Genomic DNA, 15,000 nt, shown 5'->3' on the forward strand with positions numbered 1-15,000 from the left:
CGATACATGCTATCGTAGAGAAAAAAAAAGATAGAGACAGAGGGAACCTCGTCAATCCAACGCTGCGGTACGCATAGACCTTCGGGGATACACTAACTAACAATACGGAGCATCATTTCCAACCGCCGTTTACCCGTGCAATTTGTAGAACAGAATGTAGTACGGCCGGGTGTCACCCTACTCAAGTCCATTATTTGCTAATAACTCGATAAATAATAATTGTAGCGAGTTTGGTGTTATGATATATATTGTTAGAAACCGTCTATATTACAGTGATATCACGTCGAAAATCGTCTAGGACCGATAGGGAAAAAGTTTCCTCTTGGCGGTGGGACTTAGAAAAATTTTCGTCGAACGTCCGACGGAGTAGCACATCCGTCCATTATTTGCTAATAACTCGATAAATAATAATTGTAGCGAGTTTGGTGTTATGATACATATTGTTAGAAACCGTCTATATTACAGTGATATCACGTCGAAAATCGTCTAGGACCGATACGGAAAAAGTTTCCTCTTAGCGGTGGGACTTAGAAAAATTTCCAGAGTTTTGTCGACGGAGTAGCACATCCGTCCATTATTTGCTAATAACTCGATAAATAATAATTGTAGCGAGTTTGGTGTTATGATATATATTGTTAGAAACCGTCTATATTACAGTGATATCACGTCGAAAATCGTCTAGGACCGATAGGGAAAAAGTTTCCTCTTGGCGGTGGGACTTAGAAAAATTTCCAGAGTTTTGTCGACGGAGTAGCACATCCGTCCATTATTTGCTAATAACTCGATAAATAATAATTGTAGCGAGTTTGGTGTTATGATATATATTGTTAGAAACCGTCTATATTACAGTGATATCACGTCGAAAATCGTCTAGGACCGATAGGGAAAAAGTTTCCTCTTGGCGGTGGGACTTAGAAAAATTTCCAGAGTTTTGTCGACGGAGTAGCACATCCGTCCATTATTTGCTAATAACTCGATAAATAATAATTGTAGCGAGTTTGGTGTTATGATATATATTGTTAGAAACCGTCTATATTACAGTGATATCACGTCGAAAATCGTCTAGGACCGATAGGGAAAAAGTTTCCTCTTGGCGGTGGGACTTAGAAAAATTTTCGTCGAACGTCCGACGGAGTAGCACATCCGTCCATTATTTGCTAATAACTCGATAAATAATAATTGTAGCGAGTTTGGTGTTATGATATATATTGTTAGAAACCGTCTATATTACAGTGATATCACGTCGAAAATCGTCTAGGACCGATACGGAAAAAGTTTCCTCTTAGCGGTGGGACTTAGAAAAATTTCCAGAGTTTTGTCGACGGAGTAGCACATCCGTCCATTATTTGCTAATAACTCGATAAATAATAATTGTAGCGAGTTTGGTGTTATGATATATATTGTTAGAAACCGTCTATATTACAGTGATATCACGTCGAAAATCGTCTAGGACCGATAGGGAAAAAGTTTCCTCTTGGCGGTGGGACTTAGAAAAATTTTCGTCGAACGTCCGACGAAGTAGCACATCCGTCCATTATTTGCTAATAACTCGATAAATAATAATTGTAGCGAGTTTGGTGTTATGATATATATTGTTAGAAACCGTCTATATTACAGTGATATCACGTCGAAAATCGTCTAGGACCGATAGGGAAAAAGTTTCCTCTTGGCGGTGGGACTTAGAAAAATTTCCAGAGTTTTGTCGACGGAGTAGCACATCCGTCCATTATTTGCTAATAACTCGATAAATAATAATTGTAGCGAGTTTGGTGTTATGATATATATTGTTAGAAACCGTCTATATTACAGTGATATCACGTCGAAAATCGTCTAGGACCGATAGGGAAAAAGTTTCCTCTTGGCGGTGGGACTTAGAAAAATTTCCAGAGTTTTGTCGACGGAGTAGCACATCCGTCCATTATTTGCTAATAACTCGATAAATAATAATTGTAGCGAGTTTGGTGTTATGATATATATTGTTAGAAACCGTCTATATTACAGTGATATCACGTCGAAAATCGTCTAGGACCGATAGGGAAAAAGTTTCCTCTTGGCGGTGGGACTTAGAAAAATTTTCGTCGAACGTCCGACGGAGTAGTACATCCGTCCATTATTTGCTAATAACTCGATAAATAATAATTGTAGCGAGTTTGGTGTTATGATATATATTGTTAGAAACCGTCTATATTACAGTGATATCACGTCGAAAATCGTCTAGGACCGATAGGGAAAAAGTTTCCTCTTGGCGGTGGGACTTAGAAAAATTTCCAGAGTTTTGTCGACGGAGTAGCACATCCGTCCATTATTTGCTAATAACTCGATAAATAATAATTGTAGCGAGTTTGGTGTTATGATATATATTGTTAGAAACCGTCTATATTACAGTGATATCACGTCGAAAATCGTCTAGGACCGATAGGGAAAAAGTTTCCTCTTGGCGGTGGGACTTAGAAAAATTTTCGTCGAACGTCCGACGGAGTAGCACATCCGTCCATTATTTGCTAATAACTCGATAAATAATAATTGTAGCGAGTTTGGTGTTATGATATATATTGTTAGAAACCGTCTATATTACAGTGATATCACGTCGAAAATCGTCTAGGACCGATAGGGAAAAAGTTTCCTCTTGGCGGTGGGACTTGGAAAAATTTCCAGAGTTTTGTCGACGGAGTAGCACATCCGTCCATTATTTGCTAATAACTCGATAAATAATAATTGTAGCGAGTTTGGTGTTATGATATATATTGTTAGAAACCGTCTATATTACAGTGATATCACGTCGAAAATCGTCTAGGACCGATAGGGAAAAAGTTTCCTCTTGGCGGTGGGACTTAGAAAAATTTTCGTCGAACGTCCGACGGAGTAGCACATCCGTCCATTATTTGCTAATAACTCGATAAATAATAATTGTAGCGAGTTTGGTGTTATGATATATATTGTTAGAAACCGTCTATATTACAGTGATATCACGTCGAAAATCGTCTAGGACCGATAGGGAAAAAGTTTCCTCTTGGCGGTGGGACTTAGAAAAATTTCCAGAGTTTTGTCGACGGAGTAGCACATCCGTCCATTATTTGCTAATAACTCGATAAATAATAATTGTAGCGAGTTTGGTGTTATGATATATATTGTTAGAAACCGTCTATATTACAGTGATATCACGTCGAAAATCGTCTAGGACCGATAGGGAAAAAGTTTCCTCTTGGCGGTGGGACTTAGAAAAATTTCCAGAGTTTTGTCGACGGAGTAGCACATCCGTCCATTATTTGCTAATAACTCGATAAATAATAATTGTAGCGAGTTTGGTGTTATGATATATATTGTTAGAAACCGTCTATATTACAGTGATATCACGTCGAAAATCGTCTAGGACCGATAGGGAAAAAGTTTCCTCTTGGCGGTGGGACTTAGAAAAATTTTCGTCGAACGTCCGACGGAGTAGCACATCCGTCCATTATTTGCTAATAACTCGATAAATAATAATTGTAGCGAGTTTGGTGTTATGATATATATTGTTAGAAACCGTCTATATTACAGTGATATCACGTCGAAAATCGTCTAGGACCGATAGGGAAAAAGTTTCCTCTTGGCGGTGGGACTTAGAAAAATTTTCGTCGAACGTCCGACGGAGTAGCACATCCGTCCATTATTTGCTAATAACTCGATAAATAATAATTGTAGCGAGTTTGGTGTTATGATACATATTGTTAGAAACCGTCTATATTACAGTGATATCACGTCGAAAATCGTCTAGGACCGATACGGAAAAAGTTTCCTCTTAGCGGTGGGACTTAGAAAAATTTCCAGAGTTTTGTCGACGGAGTAGCACATCCGTCCATTATTTGCTAATAACTCGATAAATAATAATTGTAGCGAGTTTGGTGTTATGATATATATTGTTAGAAACCGTCTATATTACAGTGATATCACGTCGAAAATCGTCTAGGACCGATACGGAAAAAGTTTCCTCTTAGCGGTGGGACTTAGAAAAATTTCCAGAGTTTTGTCGACGGAGTAGCACATCCGTCCATTATTTGCTAATAACTCGATAAATAATAATTGTAGCGAGTTTGGTGTTATGATATATATTGTTAGAAACCGTCTATATTACAGTGATATCACGTCGAAAATCGTCTAGGACCGATAGGGAAAAAGTTTCCTCTTAGCGGTGGGACTTAGAAAAATTTTCGTCGAACGTCCGACGGAGTAGTACATCCGTCCATTATTTGCTAATAACTCGATAAATAATAATTGTAGCGAGTTTGGTGTTATGATATATATTGTTAGAAACCGTCTATATTACAGTGATATCACGTCGAAAATCGTCTAGGACCGATACGGAAAAAGTTTCCTCTTAGCGGTGGGACTTAGAAAAATTTCCAGAGTTTTGTCGACGGAGTAGCACATCCGTCCATTATTTGCTAATAACTCGATAAATAATAATTGTAGCGAGTTTGGTGTTATGATATATATTGTTAGAAACCGTCTATATTACAGTGATATCACGTCGAAAATCGTCTAGGACCGATAGGGAAAAAGTTTCCTCTTAGCGGTGGGACTTAGAAAAATTTTCGTCGAACGTCCGACGGAGTAGTACATCCGTCCATTATTTGCTAATAACTCGATAAATAATAATTGTAGCGAGTTTGGTGTTATGATATATATTGTTAGAAACCGTCTATATTACAGTGATATCACGTCGAAAATCGTCTAGGACCGATACGGAAAAAGTTTCCTCTTAGCGGTGGGACTTAGAAAAATTTTCGTCGAACGTCCGACGGAGTAGTACATCCGTCCATTATTTGCTAATAACTCGATAAATAATAATTGTAGCGAGTTTGGTGTTATGATATATATTGTTAGAAACCGTCTATATTACAGTGATATCACGTCGAAAATCGTCTAGGACCGATAGGGAAAAAGTTTCCTCTTGGCGGTGGGACTTAGAAAAATTTTCGTCGAACGTCCGACGGAGTAGCACATCCGTCCATTATTTGCTAATAACTCGATAAATAATAATTGTAGCGAGTTTGGTGTTATGATACATATTGTTAGAAACCGTCTATATTACAGTGATATCACGTCGAAAATCGTCTAGGACCGATACGGAAAAAGTTTCCTCTTAGCGGTGGGACTTAGAAAAATTTCCAGAGTTTTGTCGACGGAGTAGCACATCCGTCCATTATTTGCTAATAACTCGATAAATAATAATTGTAGCGAGTTTGGTGTTATGACATATATTGTTAGAAACCGTCTATATTACAGTGATATCACGTCGAAAATCGTCTAGGACCGATAGGGAAAAAGTTTCCTCTTGGCGGTGGGACTTAGAAAAATTTCCAGAGTTTTGTCGACGGAGTAGCACATCCGTCCATTATTTGCTAATAACTCGATAAATAATAATTGTAGCGAGTTTGGTGTTATGATATATATTGTTAGAAACCGTCTATATTACAGTGATATCACGTCGAAAATCGTCTAGGACCGATAGGGAAAAAGTTTCCTCTTGGCGGTGGGACTTAGAAAAATTTTCGTCGAACGTCCGACGGAGTAGTACATCCGTCCATTATTTGCTAATAACTCGATAAATAATAATTGTAGCGAGTTTGGTGTTATGATATATATTGTTAGAAACCGTCTATATTACAGTGATATCACGTCGAAAATCGTCTAGGACCGATACGGAATAAGTTTCCTCTTAGCGGTGGGACTTAGAAAAATTTCCAGAGTTTTGTCGACGGAGTAGCACATCCGTCCATTATTTGCTAATAACTCGATAAATAATAATTGTAGCGAGTTTGGTGTTATGATATATATTGTTAGAAACCGTCTATATTACAGTGATATCACGTCGAAAATCGTCTAGGACCGATAGGGAAAAAGTTTCCTCTTGGCGGTGGGACTTAGAAAAATTTTCGTCGAACGTCCGACGAAGTAGCACATCCGTCCATTATTTGCTAATAACTCGATAAATAATAATTGTAGCGAGTTTGGTGTTATGATATATATTGTTAGAAACCGTCTATATTACAGTGATATCACGTCGAAAATCGTCTAGGACCGATAGGGAAAAAGTTTCCTCTTGGCGGTGGGACTTAGAAAAATTTCCAGAGTTTTGTCGACGGAGTAGCACATCCGTCCATTATTTGCTAATAACTCGATAAATAATAATTGTAGCGAGTTTGGTGTTATGATATATATTGTTAGAAACCGTCTATATTACAGTGATATCACGTCGAAAATCGTCTAGGACCGATAGGGAAAAAGTTTCCTCTTGGCGGTGGGACTTAGAAAAATTTCCAGAGTTTTGTCGACGGAGTAGCACATCCGTCCATTATTTGCTAATAACTCGATAAATAATAATTGTAGCGAGTTTGGTGTTATGATATATATTGTTAGAAACCGTCTATATTACAGTGATATCACGTCGAAAATCGTCTAGGACCGATAGGGAAAAAGTTTCCTCTTGGCGGTGGGACTTAGAAAAATTTTCGTCGAACGTCCGACGGAGTAGTACATCCGTCCATTATTTGCTAATAACTCGATAAATAATAATTGTAGCGAGTTTGGTGTTATGATATATATTGTTAGAAACCGTCTATATTACAGTGATATCACGTCGAAAATCGTCTAGGACCGATAGGGAAAAAGTTTCCTCTTGGCGGTGGGACTTAGAAAAATTTCCAGAGTTTTGTCGACGGAGTAGCACATCCGTCCATTATTTGCTAATAACTCGATAAATAATAATTGTAGCGAGTTTGGTGTTATGATATATATTGTTAGAAACCGTCTATATTACAGTGATATCACGTCGAAAATCGTCTAGGACCGATAGGGAAAAAGTTTCCTCTTGGCGGTGGGACTTAGAAAAATTTTCGTCGAACGTCCGACGGAGTAGCACATCCGTCCATTATTTGCTAATAACTCGATAAATAATAATTGTAGCGAGTTTGGTGTTATGATATATATTGTTAGAAACCGTCTATATTACAGTGATATCACGTCGAAAATCGTCTAGGACCGATAGGGAAAAAGTTTCCTCTTGGCGGTGGGACTTGGAAAAATTTCCAGAGTTTTGTCGACGGAGTAGCACATCCGTCCATTATTTGCTAATAACTCGATAAATAATAATTGTAGCGAGTTTGGTGTTATGATATATATTGTTAGAAACCGTCTATATTACAGTGATATCACGTCGAAAATCGTCTAGGACCGATAGGGAAAAAGTTTCCTCTTGGCGGTGGGACTTAGAAAAATTTTCGTCGAACGTCCGACGGAGTAGCACATCCGTCCATTATTTGCTAATAACTCGATAAATAATAATTGTAGCGAGTTTGGTGTTATGATATATATTGTTAGAAACCGTCTATATTACAGTGATATCACGTCGAAAATCGTCTAGGACCGATAGGGAAAAAGTTTCCTCTTGGCGGTGGGACTTAGAAAAATTTCCAGAGTTTTGTCGACGGAGTAGCACATCCGTCCATTATTTGCTAATAACTCGATAAATAATAATTGTAGCGAGTTTGGTGTTATGATATATATTGTTAGAAACCGTCTATATTACAGTGATATCACGTCGAAAATCGTCTAGGACCGATAGGGAAAAAGTTTCCTCTTGGCGGTGGGACTTAGAAAAATTTCCAGAGTTTTGTCGACGGAGTAGCACATCCGTCCATTATTTGCTAATAACTCGATAAATAATAATTGTAGCGAGTTTGGTGTTATGATATATATTGTTAGAAACCGTCTATATTACAGTGATATCACGTCGAAAATCGTCTAGGACCGATAGGGAAAAAGTTTCCTCTTGGCGGTGGGACTTAGAAAAATTTTCGTCGAACGTCCGACGGAGTAGCACATCCGTCCATTATTTGCTAATAACTCGATAAATAATAATTGTAGCGAGTTTGGTGTTATGATATATATTGTTAGAAACCGTCTATATTACAGTGATATCACGTCGAAAATCGTCTAGGACCGATAGGGAAAAAGTTTCCTCTTGGCGGTGGGACTTAGAAAAATTTCCAGAGTTTTGTCGACGGAGTAGCACATCCGTCCATTATTTGCTAATAACTCGATAAATAATAATTGTAGCGAGTTTGGTGTTATGATATATATTGTTAGAAACCGTCTATATTACAGTGATATCACGTCGAAAATCGTCTAGGACCGATAGGGAAAAAGTTTCCTCTTGGCGGTGGGACTTAGAAAAATTTCCAGAGTTTTGTCGACGGAGTAGCACATCCGTCCATTATTTGCTAATAACTCGATAAATAATAATTGTAGCGAGTTTGGTGTTATGATATATATTGTTAGAAACCGTCTATATTACAGTGATATCACGTCGAAAATCGTCTCGGACCGATAGGGAAAAAGTTTCCTCTTGGCGGTGGGACTTAGAAAAATTTCCAGAGTTTTGTCGACGGAGTAGCACATCCGTCCATTATTTGCTAATAACTCGATAAATAATAATTGTAGCGAGTTTGGTGTTATGATATATATTGTTAGAAACCGTCTATATTACAGTGATATCACGTCGAAAATCGTCTAGGACCGATAGGGAAAAAGTTTCCTCTTGGCGGTGGGACTTAGAAAAATTTTCGTCGAACGTCCGACGGAGTAGTACATCCGTCCATTATTTGCTAATAACTCGATAAATAATAATTGTAGCGAGTTTGGTGTTATGATATATATTGTTAGAAACCGTCTATATTACAGTGATATCACGTCGAAAATCGTCTAGGACCGATAGGGAAAAAGTTTCCTCTTGGCGGTGGGACTTAGAAAAATTTCCAGAGTTTTGTCGACGGAGTAGCACATCCGTCCATTATTTGCTAATAACTCGATAAATAATAATTGTAGCGAGTTTGGTGTTATGATATATATTGTTAGAAACCGTCTATATTACAGTGATATCACGTCGAAAATCGTCTAGGACCGATAGGGAAAAAGTTTCCTCTTGGCGGTGGGACTTAGAAAAATTTTCGTCGAACGTCCGACGGAGTAGTACATCCGTCCATTATTTGCTAATAACTCGATAAATAATAATTGTAGCGAGTTTGGTGTTATGATATATATTGTTAGAAACCGTCTATATTACAGTGATATCACGTCGAAAATCGTCTAGGACCGATACGGAAAAAGTTTCCTCTTAGCGGTGGGACTTAGAAAAATTTCCAGAGTTTTGTCGACGGAGTAGCACATCCGTCCATTATTTGCTAATAACTCGATAAATAATAATTGTAGCGAGTTTGGTGTTATGATATATATTGTTAGAAACCGTCTATATTACAGTGATATCACGTCGAAAATCGTCTAGGACCGATAGGGAAAAAGTTTCCTCTTGGCGGTGGGACTTAGAAAAATTTTCGTCGAACGTCCGACGAAGTAGCACATCCGTCCATTATTTGCTAATAACTCGATAAATAATAATTGTAGCGAGTTTGGTGTTATGATATATATTGTTAGAAACCGTCTATATTACAGTGATATCACGTCGAAAATCGTCTAGGACCGATAGGGAAAAAGTTTCCTCTTGGCGGTGGGACTTAGAAAAATTTCCAGAGTTTTGTCGACGGAGTAGCACATCCGTCCATTATTTGCTAATAACTCGATAAATAATAATTGTAGCGAGTTTGGTGTTATGATATATATTGTTAGAAACCGTCTATATTACAGTGATATCACGTCGAAAATCGTCTAGGACCGATAGGGAAAAAGTTTCCTCTTGGCGGTGGGACTTAGAAAAATTTCCAGAGTTTTGTCGACGGAGTAGCACATCCGTCCATTATTTGCTAATAACTCGATAAATAATAATTGTAGCGAGTTTGGTGTTATGATATATATTGTTAGAAACCGTCTATATTACAGTGATATCACGTCGAAAATCGTCTAGGACCGATAGGGAAAAAGTTTCCTCTTGGCGGTGGGACTTAGAAAAATTTTCGTCGAACGTCCGACGGAGTAGTACATCCGTCCATTATTTGCTAATAACTCGATAAATAATAATTGTAGCGAGTTTGGTGTTATGATATATATTGTTAGAAACCGTCTATATTACAGTGATATCACGTCGAAAATCGTCTAGGACCGATAGGGAAAAAGTTTCCTCTTGGCGGTGGGACTTAGAAAAATTTCCAGAGTTTTGTCGACGGAGTAGCACATCCGTCCATTATTTGCTAATAACTCGATAAATAATAATTGTAGCGAGTTTGGTGTTATGATATATATTGTTAGAAACCGTCTATATTACAGTGATATCACGTCGAAAATCGTCTAGGACCGATAGGGAAAAAGTTTCCTCTTGGCGGTGGGACTTAGAAAAATTTTCGTCGAACGTCCGACGGAGTAGCACATCCGTCCATTATTTGCTAATAACTCGATAAATAATAATTGTAGCGAGTTTGGTGTTATGATATATATTGTTAGAAACCGTCTATATTACAGTGATATCACGTCGAAAATCGTCTAGGACCGATAGGGAAAAAGTTTCCTCTTGGCGGTGGGACTTGGAAAAATTTCCAGAGTTTTGTCGACGGAGTAGCACATCCGTCCATTATTTGCTAATAACTCGATAAATAATAATTGTAGCGAGTTTGGTGTTATGATATATATTGTTAGAAACCGTCTATATTACAGTGATATCACGTCGAAAATCGTCTAGGACCGATAGGGAAAAAGTTTCCTCTTGGCGGTGGGACTTAGAAAAATTTTCGTCGAACGTCCGACGGAGTAGCACATCCGTCCATTATTTGCTAATAACTCGATAAATAATAATTGTAGCGAGTTTGGTGTTATGATATATATTGTTAGAAACCGTCTATATTACAGTGATATCACGTCGAAAATCGTCTAGGACCGATAGGGAAAAAGTTTCCTCTTGGCGGTGGGACTTAGAAAAATTTCCAGAGTTTTGTCGACGGAGTAGCACATCCGTCCATTATTTGCTAATAACTCGATAAATAATAATTGTAGCGAGTTTGGTGTTATGATATATATTGTTAGAAACCGTCTATATTACAGTGATATCACGTCGAAAATCGTCTAGGACCGATAGGGAAAAAGTTTCCTCTTGGCGGTGGGACTTAGAAAAATTTCCAGAGTTTTGTCGACGGAGTAGCACATCCGTCCATTATTTGCTAATAACTCGATAAATAATAATTGTAGCGAGTTTGGTGTTATGATATATATTGTTAGAAACCGTCTATATTACAGTGATATCACGTCGAAAATCGTCTAGGACCGATAGGGAAAAAGTTTCCTCTTGGCGGTGGGACTTAGAAAAATTTTCGTCGAACGTCCGACGGAGTAGCACATCCGTCCATTATTTGCTAATAACTCGATAAATAATAATTGTAGCGAGTTTGGTGTTATGATATATATTGTTAGAAACCGTCTATATTACAGTGATATCACGTCGAAAATCGTCTAGGACCGATAGGGAAAAAGTTTCCTCTTGGCGGTGGGACTTAGAAAAATTTCCAGAGTTTTGTCGACGGAGTAGCACATCCGTCCATTATTTGCTAATAACTCGATAAATAATAATTGTAGCGAGTTTGGTGTTATGATATATATTGTTAGAAACCGTCTATATTACAGTGATATCACGTCGAAAATCGTCTAGGACCGATAGGGAAAAAGTTTCCTCTTGGCGGTGGGACTTAGAAAAATTTCCAGAGTTTTGTCGACGGAGTAGCACATCCGTCCATTATTTGCTAATAACTCGATAAATAATAATTGTAGCGAGTTTGGTGTTATGATATATATTGTTAGAAACCGTCTATATTACAGTGATATCACGTCGAAAATCGTCTAGGACCGATAGGGAAAAAGTTTCCTCTTGGCGGTGGGACTTAGAAAAATTTCCAGAGTTTTGTCGACGGAGTAGCACATCCGTCCATTATTTGCTAATAACTCGATAAATAATAATTGTAGCGAGTTTGGTGTTATGATATATATTGTTAGAAACCGTCTATATTACAGTGATATCACGTCGAAAATCGTCTAGGACCGATAGGGAAAAAGTTTCCTCTTGGCGGTGGGACTTAGAAAAATTTTCGTCGAACGTCCGACGGAGTAGTACATCCGTCCATTATTTGCTAATAACTCGATAAATAATAATTGTAGCGAGTTTGGTGTTATGATATATATTGTTAGAAACCGTCTATATTACAGTGATATCACGTCGAAAATCGTCTAGGACCGATAGGGAAAAAGTTTCCTCTTGGCGGTGGGACTTAGAAAAATTTCCAGAGTTTTGTCGACGGAGTAGCACATCCGTCCATTATTTGCTAATAACTCGATAAATAATAATTGTAGCGAGTTTGGTGTTATGATATATATTGTTAGAAACCGTCTATATTACAGTGAGTGATATCACGTCGAAAATCGTCTAGGACCGATAGGGAAAAAGTTTCCTCTTGGCGGTGGGACTTAGAAAAATTTTCGTCGAACGTCCGACGGAGTAGCACATCCGTCCATTATTTGCTAATAACTCGATAAATAATAATTGTAGCGAGTTTGGTGTTATGATATATATTGTTAGAAACCGTCTATATTACAGTGATATCACGTCGAAAATCGTCTAGGACCGATAGGGAAAAAGTTTCCTCTTGGCGGTGGGACTTAGAAAAATTTTCGTCGAACGTCCGACGGAGTAGCACATCCGTCCATTATTTGCTAATAACTCGATAAATAATAATTGTAGCGAGTTTGGTGTTATGATATATATTGTTAGAAACCGTCTATATTACAGTGATATCACGTCGAAAATCGTCTAGGACCGATAGGGAAAAAGTTTCCTCTTGGCGGTGGGACTTAGAAAAATTTCCAGAGTTTTGTCGACGGAGTAGCACATCCGTCCATTATTTGCTAATAACTCGATAAATAATAATTGTAGCGAGTTTGGTGTTATGATATATATTGTTAGAAACCGTCTATATTACAGTGATATCACGTCGAAAATCGTCTAGGACCGATAGGGAAAAAGTTTCCTCTTGGCGGTGGGACTTAGAAAAATTTCCAGAGTTTTGTCGACGGAGTAGCACATCCGTCCATTATTTGCTAATAACTCGATAAATAATAATTGTAGCGAGTTTGGTGTTATGATATATATTGTTAGAAACCGTCTATATTACAGTGATATCACGTCGAAAATCGTCTAGGACCGATAGGGAAAAAGTTTCCTCTTGGCGGTGGGACTTAGAAAAATTTCCAGAGTTTTGTCGACGGAGTAGCACATCCGTCCATTATTTGCTAATAACTCGATAAATAATAATTGTAGCGAGTTTGGTGTTATGATATATATTGTTAGAAACCGTCTATATTACAGTGATATCACGTCGAAAATCGTCTAGGACCGATAGGGAAAAAGTTTCCTCTTGGCGGTGGGACTTAGAAAAATTTTCGTCGAACGTCCGACGGAGTAGCACATCCGTCCATTATTTGCTAATAACTCGATAAATAATAATTGTAGCGAGTTTGGTGTTATGATATATATTGTTAGAAACCGTCTATATTACAGTGATATCACGTCGAAAATCGTCTAGGACCGATAGGGAAAAAGTTTCCTCTTGGCGGTGGGACTTAGAAAAATTTCCAGAGTTTTGTCGACGGAGTAGCACATCCGTCCATTATTTGCTAATAACTCGATAAATAATAATTGTAGCGAGTTTGGTGTTATGATATATATTGTTAGAAACCGTCTATATTACAGTGATATCACGTCGAAAATCGTCTAGGACCGATAGGGAAAAAGTTTCCTCTTGGCGGTGGGACTTAGAAAAATTTTCGTCGAACGTCCGACGGAGTAGCACATCCGTCCATTATTTGCTAATAACTCGATAAATAATAATTGTAGCGAGTTTGGTGTTATGATATATATTGTTAGAAACCGTCTATATTACAGTGATATCACGTCGAAAATCGTCTAGGACCGATAGGGAAAAAGTTTCCTCTTGGCGGTGGGACTTAGAAAAATTTTCGTCGAACGTCCGACGGAGTAGCACATCCGTCCATTATTTGCTAATAACTCGATAAATAATAATTGTAGCGAGTTTGGTGTTATGATATATATTGTTAGAAACCGTCTATATTACAGTGATATCACGTCGAAAATCGTCTAGGACCGATAGGGAAAAAGTTTCCTCTTGGCGGTGGGACTTAGAAAAATTTCCAGAGTTTTGTCGACGGAGTAGCACATCCGTCCATTATTTGCTAATAACTCGATAAATAATAATTGTAGCGAGTTTGGTGTTATGATATATATTGTTAGAAACCGTCTATATTACAGTGATATCACGTCGAAAATCGTCTAGGACCGATAGGGAAAAAGTTTCCTCTTGGCGGTGGGACTTAGAAAAATTTTCGTCGAACGTCCGACGGAGTAGCACATCCGTCCATTATTTGCTAATAACTCGATAAATAATAATTGTAGCGAGTTTGGTGTTATGATATATATTGTTAGAAACCGTCTATATTACAGTGATATCACGTCGAAAATCGTCTAGGACCGATATTTAAAAATTTTCCTCTTATTTGTGGGACTTAGAAAAATTTTCAAAGTTCGGTGAATTATGAAAAGTTGGTTATTTTGTGTAAAATAATATAGAAATATTAAAATTTATTATATTTTGTGAAAAAAATTTTTATACTTTTTTCGCTCTAAGTTCCAACAGCCCCGCCGGGAGGTCTGTTGCCGCGGCGGTTTGCGGCCATAAGCGCGCGTGCTATTGACCGCGCGGCGCCGGCGTCCCGGCCGGCCGTTCGGTATCTATAAGAGAGTCGACGGTTCGGTCGAGTCGGTCGGTGCAGCGCGCGTCTGTGGCTATTCTACGATCTCGGTCGAGAAGCAGTCATGGGCGCCTCGAGACTTCGGTCTTGACTGTTTCGTACCGTGCTTCGTATCGAATTATTCTCTACACAGCATTGCCACGGGTCGGTGTCCTAGACCGAATGGCCCTTATGTGGCGAGCCTTCCCTTAGTGGAGGTTGGTGACT

The sequence above is a fragment of the Halictus rubicundus genome, unplaced genomic scaffold (genome assembly GCF_050948215.1).
Source record: "Halictus rubicundus isolate RS-2024b unplaced genomic scaffold, iyHalRubi1_principal scaffold0031, whole genome shotgun sequence".
Lineage (NCBI taxonomy): Eukaryota > Metazoa > Arthropoda > Insecta > Hymenoptera > Halictidae > Halictus > Halictus rubicundus.